Raw genomic sequence first — 17,018 nt, 5'->3', positions numbered from 1 at the left:
TCGAAGGAATAAAATACCTTTTGTACGGTTTCGTTGGATTTGAATGCCACAGACACGAGTGAATCTCTCCAAGATCCACCATATCAAATGCAAAAGACAATAACTTTTTCACTTGCTGAAGAAATCCCAAATCATTGGAAACAAGGATGGTATCATCCACATAAAGAGCAAGAATCACAAAACTGCTACCTTGGTGTTTTATGTATAAGTTGGGGTCTGAAGAGCAAGAGATGAATCCTTTAGAGGTGAGAAAAATATCAAATTTTGTATACCAGACTCGCGAAGCTTGTTTGAGACCATATAGTGCTTTATGGAGTTGAGCAACGAGGTCTTCTTTACCTGGAATAGCAAACCCTTCTCGTTGTTCCATATAAATTTCCTCTTCCAAGTCGCCACTAAGAAAAGCAGTTTGCACATCCATTTGATGAGCTTCTAAATCAAATTGAACAGCAAATGCCAATAAAACTCGAACAATTGGTGAAAAAGTCTCTTGATAATCAACACCAGCTACTTGGGAGTAACCTTTTGCAACTAAACGTGCCTTGAACTTGTCAAAAGATCCATCTTCTTTTACTTTTGTCTTATACACCCACTTACATTTAATAGCTGTACGACCAAGAGGTAATTCAGTTAGTGTCCATGTACCTTTAGAGATAAGAGAATCGTACTCTGCTTCCATAGCCTCTTGCCATTGATCCGTTTGTGGTGAAGAGATAGCTTCATCATAAGTAACGGGATCTTCAGAAGTAGAAAAAGCATTTTCAGCAATATCATCATCATAAACATGACATGAGCCATGTTCAAAATCAATAGGCAGATCAACCAAAATATCAATATCATCATTGGCAACATTCGGAATGGATGGTTGTGAAAAGGAAAGTTGCTCAATAGGAAGAGTTTCATCATCTGAAAGAAATGGAAAAACCTTAAGCAATGATTTGATATCATCAGAATCATCCATGGACCATGAGCCTCCCATAAGCTGTTCGTTAAAAGTAGCATCACGATTCACAATTACTTTCTTGGAGGAAGGGTCATAGAATTTTTAGCCTTTGGAAGTGTCAGAATATCCAATAAAAATAACTTTAAGACCAGGAGCATCAAGCTTTGTTCGTGTTTCTTTGGGAACATGAATATAAGCAATACATCCAAAGGTTCGAAAATGAGATACAGAAGGAATGTCACCTGTCCATGCTGTGATGGGTATCTTACCAGAGGGTGCAGTAGTAGGAAGATGATTCTGAATAAATACTGCTGTCAAAGTAGCTTCAACCCAGAAAACACGAGATAAGCCAGAATGAATCATCATACATCTTACAGCATTGAGAATAGTGCGATTCTTTCGTTCAGCAATGCCGTTCTGTTGAGGTGAATATGGAATAGTGTGTTCATGATGAATTCCACTGTCAGCACAGTAACTCACAAACTCTCGAGAAACATATTCGCCTCCATTATCACTACGAAGCTTCTTAAGGCGACGACGACCAGTTTGAAGTTCTGCAGCCTTGTGGAATTGTTTGAAAACAGATAAGGCTTCAGATTTTTGTTTAAGTAGAAATACAATTGTATACCTTAAGAAATCATCAATGAAAGTAATGAAGTAGCGATATTGTGATCTCGAAGAAGGTAGAGGTCCACATATATCAGTATGAACAAGATCCAATATGTCATGAGAATGAGTTGTATTTGAAAGAGAAAAGGGTTTACGATTGTGTTTCCCAAGAGCACAAAATTCACAAATTTCCATATGGGGATGTGCTTTAAGATCCATGCCATGAACAAGATCACGACGTTGAAGATCAAGGAGTTTTGAGAAATCAGCATGAACAAAACGGTGATGCCATACTTTACAATCATGATCACCTGGAGCAGTGACAACATTTGCTACAGCATCGTTGAGAGAGAGTTCAAACAAGTTACCGTTTCGAGAAGAAGTGGCTGTAGTCTGCCCATCTTTCTCAATTCGGAATTTGGTATGATCAAATCCAACAAACAGACCAAGATCAACAAGTCTAGTAACTGAAAGAATATTACATTGAAGATCTGGTACATGTAATACTCCTCGCAAAATTCGAGTGGAAGAAGATAAGGTACCAAGATATAAGTCTCCAATACCCTTTAATTCACAAGTAGTATCATCAGCAAGATAAACAACATGTTAAACTGGTAGTGGATGATAGTTAAACTGGTAGTGGATGATAGTTATGGAGCCACTTAGACTGATATGTCATATTTCCTGTAGCACCAAAATCGACAATAAAAAGTGATCCATCACATACATGAAGTATTCTGTCAGGAGAAACTGAACATAGGACGCAGCTTTTTTCTGGTACAATGTCGATGTTTAGTAGCATATGCTCTATTACGATCTGTGTCGAATCAACTCTTATAGCACATATGAGTGGGATGATCAGATCGTCCACAATATTCACGAGAAGAAGAAGAAGAGTCTCTAGATAAACGTGGTTGTTTCATGGTAGTATTGTGTTCTTCATCATATTGACGTGCCCAACAATCATCTTCAATATGGCCATTTCTGTTGCAGTAAGAACATTGCTTATTAGGAAATTTGAGGCGAGAGAAAATATTACCACGACGGCCACCTCTGCGGTTTCCTCGTTGAAATGGACGCCTTCGAGCATAAAAAGCACATTCCATCTGTTGTGACTTAGTCTCCTCTTGTGAAATCATAGGTGTATCGTGACCAGCATTAAGACGTTCTTGACGTTGAGAGTATTCAATTAAAGACATGCAGGCTTGGTCGAAATCAAGACCATCTTTATTAGAGAGAATAGTAAGAATGTTATCATAAGAAGATTCCTTCACCGTATCAAGGAGAAGTGTAATCAGTTGCTTTTGTGGAACAAGATCACCGGCAAACAACAAGTTGATTAATAATAGATTTGAAAGATTCAATATGTCCCATCATGACAGTACCAACTTCATATTGTAACTTGTTCAGCAACCCTCTCAAATAAAGTATTTATGTAACAGATTTCTTCTGAAAGTTTGCAATAAGGTACTTCCATACGTCGTGGGAAGTAGGGAGTTCATACATATCAAGCAAAAGGAAATCAGTAAGAGCAGAAAGAATAGATCGACGAGATGCTTTATCACGTCGTTGCCAATCCGTATAGGCAACATTCCAATCTTCAAATATAGGTCCTTCAGTGATAAGCACATTATCATTATCCGTATCAACAGGCTGAGGCGGACAAACACGATTTTCAAGAACAACATCAGAGAGTTCATCGCCTTCAAGAATTAACAACATCTTTGCTTTCCAGCCTAGAAATTCTTGGCCTTGGAAAGGAGAAACAGAAGGAAAGCCGTTGACGAGAATAGTCATAGCCATATCTTATTGCGAGAAGACATATAAGATAAAATCGTAGCATCTTCACACCATATATGGTGAAGGCCGCAATTGAGATTGAGAGAAATATGAGGATTGCGTTCTGTCAATGATAAACGCAAGAAGGATGCTCAAGGAACGTCCAAAGATGTGAGAAACGTCACCAAAAAAAGGCAGGGTAAAGGAGACGTTAATAATAAAAGAGTCCTCAAAATAGAGTGGCATCAGACACAAGATTGACGGCCACAATACGAATAGAAAAAATCTAAATTTTCTTGAAAAAGCTAACGCCAAAATTAGAAAAATGATCGCGGACGCTTCACGAAGAAAGTTGCGTTAAGCTCAATTGTAGTAAAAACAACATAACTTTCTGCTGCGAACTCCGATTGACGCAAACCTAGAACTCAAATCGAAGAGCTCGAGGAGACGAACAAGTTTTGGATGAAAAGGGCCATTACACTATGCTCCATTGCGCTTTTCCCGTTTCTCCAAATTTTGAGCAGAAGACCCCCAAAAATTGAGATGAAGTTCAGGGTGTCATCAACAAGAAAACGTAATCAACGATTAAATTGATTAGCAATAAACACCACACAAAACACTAATCATATTCTTCTTAACACAAAACAACCACATTTAACAAGAATCAACGCCGCTCAAAAATAAAATTTGTAGCAATTTTGAATCTTACATGCGAATCGCATACACATACTGTTTGTCACCATGAATTGAATCGGCACGTGATCGTTACCACTTTGATACCATGTTGAGATGTAGAGAGAAAGAGAGAGAGACGAGACAAGAGACACACCATATACGCTCCCAAAGACTGATTCATATTGAGGACAAGATACAAGTATATAGGTGAGACCAAGTTGAGTAGAGTGAGCCATATATAGCTCCAACATCCTCACTACCTAGCCCGACCTTGCCCTTGTCTAGTCTGGTCTTGCCGTTGTCTTGACATTACTCCCCCCTTAAAGAAGATTTTTTATCCTCAAAAACAATAGTGGGAAACTTCTTCTTAAGAACACTAATGTTTTTCCAAGTGACACCTTCCTCAGGTTGATATTTCCACTTGATTAAGGCTTGTTGACGTACATGATGATGTGTACGTAACTCATGATAGTCAAGAATACGTTCAGGTTCATGCGGCAAGGTAGGAGGTTCAACAAAATCAACCAAAATCTATTGGTCAATGACATTGTCATCCCCATGTAACCGCTTACGTAAACGGCTTACATGAAACACCGGATAAAGGGGAGAATGTGTAGGTAGCAATGATTTGTAGGCACGATCACCTACTCGCTTCAGTCTTTTAAAAGGTCCATAATATCGGGGAGATAATTTAGGTGTTGGCCCAGTTTTCAAACTTTTTGAATGTTCTGGCACACGTAAAAATACTTCCTCCCCTTCCTCGAAGGTAACTTGCCGACGTTTCTCATGAGCATACTTGTTATACTGATCCTGTGCTTGTCGGACATTCTGACAAGCGAGTTTCAGCATATCCATGTGGTCTTGGAGAAAATCCTTAACCTGTTGGAGCTTTTCAGATGCCAACCCCACCGTAATAGGTGACCTAGGTTGAAACCCATACATGAGAATGAAAGGACTAAATCCAATTGTGACATGCTTAGCACTATTGTAGGCAAACTCAAGAATATGTAAGTATTCTTCCCAGTCTGACTGTTTTTTGCTGATGTATTCTCTCAGCATATCCCCTAGCACTTGGTTAACTCATTCAGTCTGACCATCTGTTTCTAGATGATCGGCTGTACTGAGGTTTAGTTGTGTACCTAATCGTTTGAACACAGCCCTCCAAAAATGACTGTCAATCTTGGGATCACGATCACTGACAATGTTACTTGGGAAACCATACAGCTTGTATAGATTGTCCAAAAATAACTCGGCTAGTTTTGGTTTCTTAACCGTTGATTTGGTTGGAATAAACTTACATAGTTTAGTCAGCCGGTCTACGACCACCCATACCGAGTCATGACCTCGTACAGTGGTTGGTAAACCCACAATAAAGTCCATAGAGATACTTTCTCATTTTCCATTGGGAATCTCCAAAGGATGTAAGAGTCCTCCTGCTTTCAGGTGCTCTGCTTTGTTAACTTGACATTTTTGGCAAATGCAAGACATAAGCTTGAACAAAGCGATGTATACCTGGCCAGTAAAACTGTCATTGTACGAGAGCATAAGTCTTTCTAATACCCGGGTGCCCTGCACTTGGACTATCACGACATTCATAAAGAATTTGGCACCGAATGTCTGTGTCCGTCGGTACACAAACTCTCCCCTTATGGAGTAGGTACCCATTATCGATGGTGAAATGCTTTGATCGCTGTAATTCATCACTCGATAGAGTAGAATTAGGTGTGGAGGTTAACGTTACACTACCATCATTGGAGTGAGAAGGATAACTCATTTGTACATGGCTCCACACTTTGGAATATGCTTCATCATGCTCATATTTGCCTTTGAGAGAATCCAAAAATTCACTACGAAGTTTCGTGAACAAGAGAGAATTGATATTTGACATACGACTTAGAGCGTCAGCCACCACATTGTATCAACCTTTATGAGACTGAAGCTTGGCATCATATTCTTGAAGAATCTCGGCCCACCTGGCAATCCGTTTGTTGTGTAAACCATTTGATGCTTTCATGGTCAAACACAATCTCACATTGAGCACCATACAAATAATGCCGCCATCTTTTTAAGGCAGACACTCTTGCATAGAGTTCGCGCTTATAAGCAGAGTAGTTTTGATGAGCTACATCAAGATTCTTGCTTTCAAATGCAATTGGCCGTCCTTCTTGAGCTAATGCATCCTTGAGCGTATCAAAATTGTGTTGTTGAGTGGGTCCTCATTGAAAAGCTTTTCCTTTGCCTTTCAGTTGATCCGTCATGGGAACATCAATATTAGAATAGTTTTTAACGAACCTGCGGAAACCTGCAAATCCTAAAAAAATCAGTAACTTTCTAGATTTTTAGGAAAAGGCCATTTCCGGATTGTATCCACTTTGGATCGATCCATATATAGCCAATTAGCTGAAATAACATGCCCCAAATAGTGAATTTCTTCTTTCAGAAAATCACACTTAATTAGATTCCTTGGCATATAATTTATTTGTTCGTAACAATTCAAACACCTGCCTGAGATGTTGGAAGTGTTCTTCTTCAGAAGCACTATAGACTAGAATGTCATTGAGAAAAATGATGAAAAATTTACCCAAGTACAGCTTCAAGACACTATCCATAAGTGTCATGAATGTTGTGGGCGCATTGGTTAACCCAAAGGGCATCACCAAGAACTTGTAGTGTCCAAACCTTGTTCAGAAAGCAGTTTTGGGTATATCAGCAAGTCGAATACGGACTTGATAACCTGACCGCAAGTCTATTTGCATTTAAATGCAAGCATGAGTGAGTTTGTCGAACAACTCATCCACTCATGGCAATGGGTACTTGTTCTTAACCGTAATCGCATTTAAGCCACGGTAGTCTATGCACATGCGCATACTACCATCTTTTTCCTTTACTAATAGGATAGGAGAAGTCCATGGTGAAGAACTGGGTTGGATAAACCCACTGCTAAGGTAGTCAACAAGCTAACGTTCCACCTCAGCAGCTTCAGAGTAACTCATACGGTAGGGCGGTTTACTGACAGGTTTACTGCCTGCAACCACATCGATGCTATGTTGCATCAATCGTGTTGGCGGTAATCCTGGTGGCAAATAATTAGGAAAAACATCTTGAAACTCCTTTAATAATTTTTGTAACTCACTAGCAACGTTTTCTTGTTTGGAAGTAGCCATTGTGCAAGAGATGAGAGAGAATCATGCGGCGTTGAGGAATGTTCAACATATTCAATGTTAGAGAGAAAATGAGACAATGAGTAACACAAGAAAACTTGTTCTATTTCATTATCAGAAATGAGCTGCTAAGCTCATCTGTACATATCAATGGTGAAGACTGTACGTCCTTCTCTCCTAGCAAAAACACATGTGCGCCATGGGATTCGAACATCAAGCTGTTGTGCTCATAGCTACGCTTCAGTGATGGGCCTAGGCTATGCAACCATTCCCTACCAAGGACCACGTCTGCCCTCTCCATGTTTATAACCTGAAAATCCAAGGATGTGGAGTAACCTTGTACTTCCAAAGGAACAGCTCGGACTTGAGTATCCCAAATTTTGGTATCATGTCCATTCATCATTGCTACCTTGTAGCAGTGGGTACTCGGAGTTTGAGGCAATTTGAGTTTTGTCACCAATCCGTTATTGATGAAATTGTGAGTAGCCTTGTCATCTACCAAGATGTGCACCTTGTGCCCTTGTAGAGATCCATGCATATGTACAAACTCATGTGGTCCGAAGGTCTGTTGCCACATGGAAGCTGTGAGACAGCATTCATGCACCACCTTGGTGTGTGTTACTTCCACTGTAGAGAATCGTGAGGAAGACTCAAGAGGCAGCAATTTCACTGTGTGCACTGCTTTCTCCTTGTCATGAGCAACAGATCTCCCCTTGGGACAATCCTTTTTGCCATGACCGCTTCCTAAACATTGAAAAAATAGTTTTTCTTTCTTAGCTTTATCAAAGTCCTCAGGAGAGAGAGGACCTCTAGACCCCTTATGTTTTTTAGATGCTTCTGAATTGGCTACTATAAATCTTCTTTTATTGTTCCCATACTGTGTGCGTGTATTACCATTTGTATTAGCAGACACATGAGTATTATGTGCTTTCTTTTCATCTAGATCATCGTGAATATGTGCTTTCACTTTGGCTTCCTCAAGTGTTTTAGGGTTTTGGGTCTTGACGTGCTTCTTAAGCTCTGGTGTTAGACCACATATAAATCCCCGTACTTGCTGAAAGTTATCTAACCCTTCCAACTTGAGCTCTAAAGATCATCAAACCCTCCTGGATTGCTACTTTCAGTCTGCAAATGGTCTTTTGGTCATTTTCACAGGAAAAAAGGTGGAACCCAAGAAAAAAACTCAGGAGAGGACAGAGGCTGGGATGCCAGCAAGACCTATAAAGAATGGTTAAAGATAAAGTCCTGACAAATTTTCACACTCTCCTCAGAGCCTATCAACAAGCAATTGAAACCTAAGGATGGTGGTAGGATCAAAACTAAGCAAATGTTTAGTTGCAAAATGGTGAAAATTGCAGGATTCAGTTTGTCTTCTCAAAAGAATTCAATGTCTGGTGGAATTTGCCAAGGAACCAAGCAAAGCTATGAACTATAGACCTAAATCATCAGAAATCAAAACAATGATAGATCTCAGGCAAAACACGAGTTCAAAAAGTGGTTGCCAGAAACAGATATGGTCAAAACGGAAAAAACATGGCCATAAACTGAAAAATGGGGCAAACTAAGGAAAAAAATTCCAAAGCTGAAAAAATTTCACCAGTGTACTAGGAAAACCTATGGGAAAAAATGTGCACAAGAACTGTATCAAAATTCTGCCCCACACTTTGATATTGTTAGTCAAGGGCTGTTGCAAAAAATTGTCGTGCTTGGCAATGCCTTCGTCGATATGTATGCCAAATGTGGTGCACTTGAGAAATCACAAAATGTGCTTGAGGAGTTTCCTATCTTGAATGCCATCTCTTGGAGTGCATTGATTGCGGGATAGGTGCAACAGGAGCAAGGCCAAAAAGATTTCAACGGATGCAATGTGAGGGCCTCTGTCCAGATGCAATCACCTACGCAAGCATCTTGAAGGCATGTGGATCTATGCAAGATGATGATATGAGCTTAAAAATTCACTCTGATATTGTCAGTCAAGGGCTGTTGCAAAGACAATTCGTGCTTGGCAATGCCTTGGTTGATATGTGTCAAATGTGGTCCACTTCAAAAAGCACAAAACGTGTCTGAGGAGCTTACTATCTCGAATGCCTTCTCTTGGAGTGTATTGATTGCGAGATACATGCAACATGAGCAGGGCCAAAAAGATCTTGACTGTTTTCAGCGGATGCAAAGTGAGGCCCTCTCTCCAGATGCAATGAAATATCCGTGCATCTTGAAGGCATGTGTTCGTACGCAAGATGTTGATATGGGCATAAAAAATCACTATGATGTTGTTAGTCAGGGGCTGTTGCAAAAAATAACGTGCTTGGAAATGCCTTGGTCGATATGTATGCCAAATGTGGTGCTCCTATGCAGGATGTCTTTTTTTGGAACGCACTTATTGCAAAGATATGCCCAACAAGGGCCAGCAGGCCAGAGAGCTGTGGGTTGTTTTCGGCAGGTGTGAAGCACAGGCCTTTCTCGAGACGCTATCACCTATGTGAGTAGCTTGCGAGCATGTGTCTCTATGCAAGATGCCCTTGAAAAGAGATGGCGTGCTTGGCACTGCCTTAGATGATATGTATGCCAAATGTGGGACACTTGAGAAAGCACAAAATTTGCTTGAGGAGCTTACTGTTTGGAACAACGTCAACTGATTGTGGGATAGCCACAATAGGAGTAGGGACAGAAAGCTCTAGGCTTTTTTTAGCGGGGATACAAAGTGAGGGCCTCTGTCCAGATGCAATCACCTATGCGTGCATCTTGAAGGCATGTGGCTCTACACAAAATACTGATTTGAGTTTAAAAATTCACTTTGTTATTGTTAGTGAAGGTCTACTGCCAAAACAATTCATGCTTGGCAATGCCTTGGTTGATATGTATGCTAGATGTGGTGCACTTCAAAAAGCACAAAACGTTCTTGAGGAGCTTCTTGTCCCGAATGCCGTCTCTTGGGGTGCATTGATTGCGGGATCTGCACAACAGGAGCAGGGCTAGAAATCTCTTGGCTATTTTCAGAGGATGCAAAGAGAGGGGCTCTCTCTAGGTGCAATCACATACGCGTGCTTGAGTCCTCATCATGGTCTTCATGCATTTGAACTTAGGAAGCTCAAGGCACACAATAGAAAGTGTGTTACTTAGTATGCAATGGAAAGATAGATAGCCCTAGAGTGATGGGCGTATATACAATGCTCGGGGGAAAAAACCTCCTAAAGAGGGAAAAAATGCCCCGGCGGTCCTAGTGCGTTCACACACATCACTACCACATGTATATGGTAACAAGTCATTGGCAAAATCAGCGTCAAGTAGCTCGTATTTCCTAATAGGGAGCTCTAAACCACAAAAGCCAACTAGTTGTGAAGTCAAAAGTCTACTTATTGCCTCATCATTTTAAAAAAAAAGAGGAAGGGGGCTAGAAGGCAACCCTGTCAACTGAACGTGTGAGCATGAAGCATTCCCCTCTTCCCCTTGCCAAGAGCATATGACTATGCACACACTTGTAGAGAGCTGATCCAAGCATATGAGAAACCCATCCTACATAGAGTGCCCTCCAAGAAGTCCCAGTCAACTCTATCATAAGCCTTCTCAAAATTGAGAAGAAGTATCACAAGATCCTCTCCTTAGAGATGTGCAAGGGAAGACACCTCCCAAAAAAAGGAAATGTTTGCAAGGATACTACTCTTCTTTACAAAACCTATTTGGGTCCCATGTATAATGCTTTGAAGTAGTGGCTCAATCCTCAAGCTCACAGCCTTTTCTAGAATGTCGCCACTTGTGGAATCTCATCCAAAGAGCCTCCCTCCTTGGGAGTAAATTAGATCAAGCCTTCACTCATGTTGTCAGGCATCTCTCCAGTGTGCAAGATGTACTAAAATGCACTATAAAGATCTGAACCAAGAAAGTCTCAATTCTCCAAGAAGAATTTGGGAGTCCAACCATACTCCCATGGATAGCTACCTCACGGGAGTGCTTTGAGGGCCTCATGGAGATCGTCTAGTTAGAGGGGAAGCTCTAGTCTCTGATGCATCTCCTTAACAATAAGGCAAGGCATCTATGCCTAAAACTACTCTTTGCATGCATCCTGACGCTCTGATTGAGGCTCAGTTGATAACAAATCACAGCAAAAGTTTGTAGCAATTGCATGCATATCCTCAAGCTCTAAAGCAAGTAACCAGTCGGGTCTCCTCAACTAGCTGACATGGATGTGTGCATGGCAAGGCCCCACCATCTATGAGAATTCCCCATTAACTTTGTCACCCATCTGGTTCTAGTGAGATGCTTGTTGATGGAAGGAAACTCATGACACCACTCCTTAATGCTAGTCAGCTCCTCGATCCTGTTGCATCTACTTTTGCAACCAAGGATGGTATGGGTGGTACTCCTACATCCTTTGCAAGGAAACAATGCCATGTTGTAGAGATACTTCTCCTCCTCCCTAGCTCCACATCTAAGCGAGTTTCAGACTCTTGAATAAAGAAGAAAATAAGGTCAACAAGTCCAAAGGTTACTCTACCAGTGGGGGTGTCATGTGTGTCCAAGATCTCTCTCCAAAGTGCCACCACCCGCTCTTTAAGCTCTAGATTTAAAGCTCTGGATCCAACAAGATTCTCTCAAGGATGCGTGTCATTGTACTGCCCCTCCCTTGTCTGTATGTTCAAAAAAATTATTCCCTGCCAGAATGCAAACAGATCCACCCATGCCACAAATATGGTCATTGGCGTAGAAGCAATCTATCCAAGATAAATTCACTCCAAAGGGTGACCATTGCACCAAAAGGGGAGTTCACAAGAAAGTCTGCTCCTCTCTCGCCAGGCAGCTCGTGGCAAAAGTGTTGCCAAGAGACCTCCTAGCAGACGATGAAGGTCCTGTCCCCTGATTCGGTTGTGAGCAGGGGGGTAAGTGGGTGGAATGGAAGGGGAGGGGGTAGCAACGAGGTCACTATATGTATAATCTATATATCAAGTGCGTTCAAGCACTATATATAAAACCCCTTATCTATATATTTCTCACCAATAAAAGGAACTCTTTTCCTATTCAATTTGTAAAAACGTTTTCAAGAACATTTTTTTAATACCCTTTTGTATGTAAAAATGTGAAAAAAATAGATTAAAATAATCCCCAATGTTGAACCCACGTGATAGGCATTGTTTTGTTGTAGTGACCTCCTCTCGAGGAATGGGGGGAGGTGAAGGAGATGCAGAAAGGGGGTGGGGCGATGGGTGGCACAGGGGGAGATGGGGCTGTTGATGATAAAGCTAAGGTGGAGGGTGGAACTGTGGCCTTGTCCTACTATAATGGGCCAAAATGGTTTCCTATGGGAACCCATTGTTGTTGGCCTAGTGTAGGACAACTACCAGGGGGGCCGAATTGGCGCGGTGGTCTTTGGCAACGATGACCACGGACCTGCTGCCATCCCTCCTCTGCATGGGCACTAGGATCTATTTATCTTCTTGAATCATGATTGGTAGCGAAACGTTCAACACATTTGCTTACTATTAGACATTAAATTCAATATAATGTTATGTCATAGTCCCTTATCTAGGTTTATTAATCAAGAAGTCTGGCTAAGCTAGTTTGACCAAGGTAGGACGTTAGAGATCTTCTCTTAATACCATAGGATATTCCTTCCTAATTTTCAATGGTTATCTTAGGCTCTTAATATGATATTATGAAGCATGGTACGTAGTGTGTAGTACTTTCTAGTGGGCTTAATTCCTCGTAACCTTTAGCTTAGGTATTATAACAAGATTTTGACTATTGTGTTGAGCCTGAGGAGAGTAACAATATCAAAATGACCCCCCAAAGTTACAAAATTGAAATGCAATGAAAGAACAACAATCAAACAAAAAAAAACAAAAGTGCCAAAAATGTAAAATATTAAGTTGAAAGAGAAATCTTGGCTTGATTTGGTACTTCACTCACATGTATTGCCTATGGTACTAGAGCCCTAAAGGTTCCCAATGTGGGTGCTTTTCCTTGAGAAGCAAAAAGCTCAAGGCATACAAAATAAGCACACACGTCAAATGACTTTGAATTAATGTGAAAAAAAAGATCCCAAAAGATCAATTGAGGCTCTACGTGGAAACAAAGCATATATCATAAACACTTTGGGGGGTCAAACAAAGGGAACAATTCAGGTGATGATTTCATGTACGATCTCTCTTATCATATCTTAACTAGACGGTCTTCTAGGTATAGCCTCTAGTCAACCCTGGGACATGAAACACTCTCCTCTCGTGATTAAACAACTTAATTGACCATAGAAAATCGAGAATCTTTCCCATGCGTTAATAGTTGACCTTTAATGCCTATTGACATTTAAATTAGAGACCCTAGACCTTTTGATTTGTTGACATTTACAAGTGCTTATGTGTTTGATAATATTGCATTTTAATGTTTACTGCTCAACAAATTGTTTAATAATTTGTTACCAATCAATATGTGTGCTTGTTCACTGCATATGATTTTTAGTTATCCATGTTCTTATGAGAATACAATTACTGTGTCACTTTTGGTTGATTTTGCAGTGTTCGAGTGAAGCTAAAGAGTCGAGCTCTTGTAGAGGATCAATGCAGCCTCTTGTAGTATTAAACTTATTGATTGAGAGCACATCCATGGGCCACTACTCTCATCGAGATGTTTAACTACTACAAGACCCATACGACTGGACCCACCAAGTTCCTACTTTTGAAACACACCTTCCTGAATTTTGAGGGTGGAATTAACATCAGGAAGGGGGGCATGTTAACTTTGGTCATCCTCGTTATTATTATTGAGCTATGGGTCAGGATTGTTGGATCCACACATGTATTCATGGGTGATCGCCGATGATAGGCACACACCACTTTTAGTGTAGAGAGAGAGAGAGAGAGAGAGAGAGAGAGAGAGAGAGAGAGAGAGAGAGAGAGAGAGAGAGAGAGAGAGAGAGAGAGAGAGAGAGAGAGAGAGAGAAAGAGAGAGAGAGAGAGCATACTAACTGTCGACCAAGTGTGGGTGCCCACATGTGGATGGGACGAGTCACATAAGGGCTTGTAACCCTAACTTTTTTCTCATTCTTGAATGTATGGTTTGCCTACTCTCCTTCTCTCTCTTTTGTGTGTGTGTGTGTGTGTGTGTGTGTGTGTGTGTGCACGTGCACGCACACACACACACATGTGCACTGCACGCACACGTGCGAGCGAGCTAGGGTGAGTGAGGGATGATACAACAACAGCATTATGGTGGTTGAGCAGTAGCGACGAGCTCCCTCTTCACGGCGGCATAAGATTCCTGCATCAACAAATTACATAGGTGAGTGATACAAAATTTGTGTTCGTGAGATTCCTTGTGCACAGGTTTTGTGTTTGCAGCCTTAGCGGCTCACACATGGTGCACAACAAGTCCTCCAAAATACGACACACTTCAGCAAGCTTGGTTGGGATTCTAAGTTTTAGCTAGATAGACAGGTCAGAAAAGACATTGTCATGTGCTTCTTTTTTGGTGGCTTGCTACCCTCGCTGGTGCTAGCCCCATCTTCTGCATGTACTGCACTCCTCTTGGCACCTCTTTTAATTATAGCCAGTTGAGTGCCTTGGTCTGCCATGTCTTGTTGTGTCTCTTGGCCTCCAGATGTCTCTTGCTCAATATATTTACTAGTTCTAGCTACTTTCCTTGCAGTTTTATTTTATATTTTTTATGTCTTCGGGTTAATTGGGATATATGTTTCCCATTACCAAAAATTCCATGCATACTAGCCTTTGAAGACACTCTGGATCTTCACCTTAGCTGTATGTTGAATTAAACTGTTATGCAAGAATGTGGCTAAATTGATTTAAGCCTTTGAATTTTTTTGTCGAATCAGTAGCATATGAAATAGATTTTCTGCAACATTGATGTGGGATTTTTCTTCAAACTAATGGACTCTGCAATGAATTTATAGGTTTGGTTCGTGCTTCAAAGCAGCCAATGGAACTCCTTCAGGTTCCCTTTTTCATTTCTTTGTAGCCTCGTCATCCTCTTTCAAATATTTGCTAACTTCTTCAGATGATAATGGTTTAGACTTAGCCACATACGACATGCTAAGTACATGGAAAGAGGTAATGATGTGTCTTGGACTAATCTGCAATTGATTTTTCCAAAACCAATATCAAGATCAAAAGTGTTGACCATTTGTTGGATGTTCCCTGCATCAAAGTCCATCCTAGTGACCTCTAATACATCTTCCAAGTCCCAGAGCTTCAAAAGTTCTCATTCATTTAGATGGAATACATATTTTCTTATACTGTTATGAGGTACTGAACATGCATGTGGACTTGACTGAGTTGCTCCTCTACCTAATCTAGGATTTCTTGTATCTGCTATGAGAGTTTCTTGGTCTTGTTCATGTCCTGAATCCATGTATGATTCTTTTGAAGATTCATGTGAGGAGGAGGATTCAATTGGATTAGTCGACAAGGAGACACAACAAACCCTAAGGGTGTCAGGCTTGGTTGCAAAGACTATGGAAGCAAAAGGAGAAGGCAAGGATATGGTGTGCTCTGGGGGTCGTGTGTAGAAGGTGAGGGTACAGAAGGCAAAGGTGCAAGGCGCACAAATGGCCAAGAATAAGGTGTTGGAACATGTACTCTACACATAGTTATCCTTATTTGTGCCACACATTCTTCACTTGCTTGCGTCCTTGGTTTTAGGGACGCCGTGTGCAACGTGGCACCCATGCATTCGTCAAGCCTCCTACTCATTACCCATGAGATTTTGTCCTTCATGATTTCAGTTGCTTTATGTCTCTAACCATTTAAAATCTCATACACTAAAGAATGTTCGTTTGTTTGAGTGTAAACTTGTATTACCTTTGAATAGTCCACTCATTCCAGTGGCCTCCCACTTCAATTTATTTGATATGAAACAGATCAAGGAGTTAATCCTCTGATTGTGAACTAATTTCTAGTACTAGTGTTGCTGAAATACCATCTAATTTGTTGTAATACAAGTTGATCTTGGCTCCGTTTATAGAGTCGAAACCTCGAACTTTGAGCAAACTTTTTTGAGCGATGATAAAATCGAGCGAGTTAATGAGAGGCAGCCTTGCAAGCTTAATGGATTTTATTAAGATTCTCCTTTTCAAGAAATGCGAGGAGACAAGCATGCAGTAGTGGATGCAACACTAACTTCTTGCCTACTGTTGACCTTCAACTTTGTATAGTTAAAAAATTTAAGCTCAATGGATTTTTTTCGCTTTCTCTCTCATTGTATAGTTAAAAATATATCCTTGTGCCGACACAGATTCTTTGAGGGAATTAACACAAGAGCTTTTAAAAAGAAAAGTGTATTCACTTTTACATTTAGTACACACACACACACACACACACACACACACACACACACACACACACACACAGTAAAAGAAGACTCTATTCACTATTTTGTTTTTTGGCAAAACCCACTAACAGTCAGTGATATAGTAAATCCAAAAATAATTACAGAAAGCCCTCCTCACAACGAGCGAGGGCATCTACCACCATCATAAAAAATCCACAAACATACACAAGTCCATAGATTAGACTTTTTATGTACAAGAAATCCTGAAAACCTAATACAGAAAGACTCATAAAGCCAATCTAGACTCCATTAAATCCAACACCACCAACCCTCTCACAATGAGCCAAAGGAGTTGTACCAAGTCAACAGTGAGATATGTTGCTTCGCATTAGAAAATCGCATATTTAGGATCATACTAGTGAATGTGTATGTTGGTCGATATGTATACCAATTGTGGTGCCAACAATTATCCATAGAGAGGCAAAAAATCCACTAACAACTCTAGGGAAGAAGCAATAGTCACAACACAAATCAATTCCAACTGCATTCACCCATGCTTGCACCTTGAAAGTTGGTCA

This window comes from Adiantum capillus-veneris, chromosome 13, assembly GCF_014529385.1.
Source record: "Adiantum capillus-veneris isolate H3 chromosome 13, ASM1452938v2, whole genome shotgun sequence".
NCBI lineage: Eukaryota > Viridiplantae > Streptophyta > Polypodiopsida > Polypodiales > Pteridaceae > Adiantum > Adiantum capillus-veneris.
Note: the sequence above shows the minus strand (reverse complement) of the source record.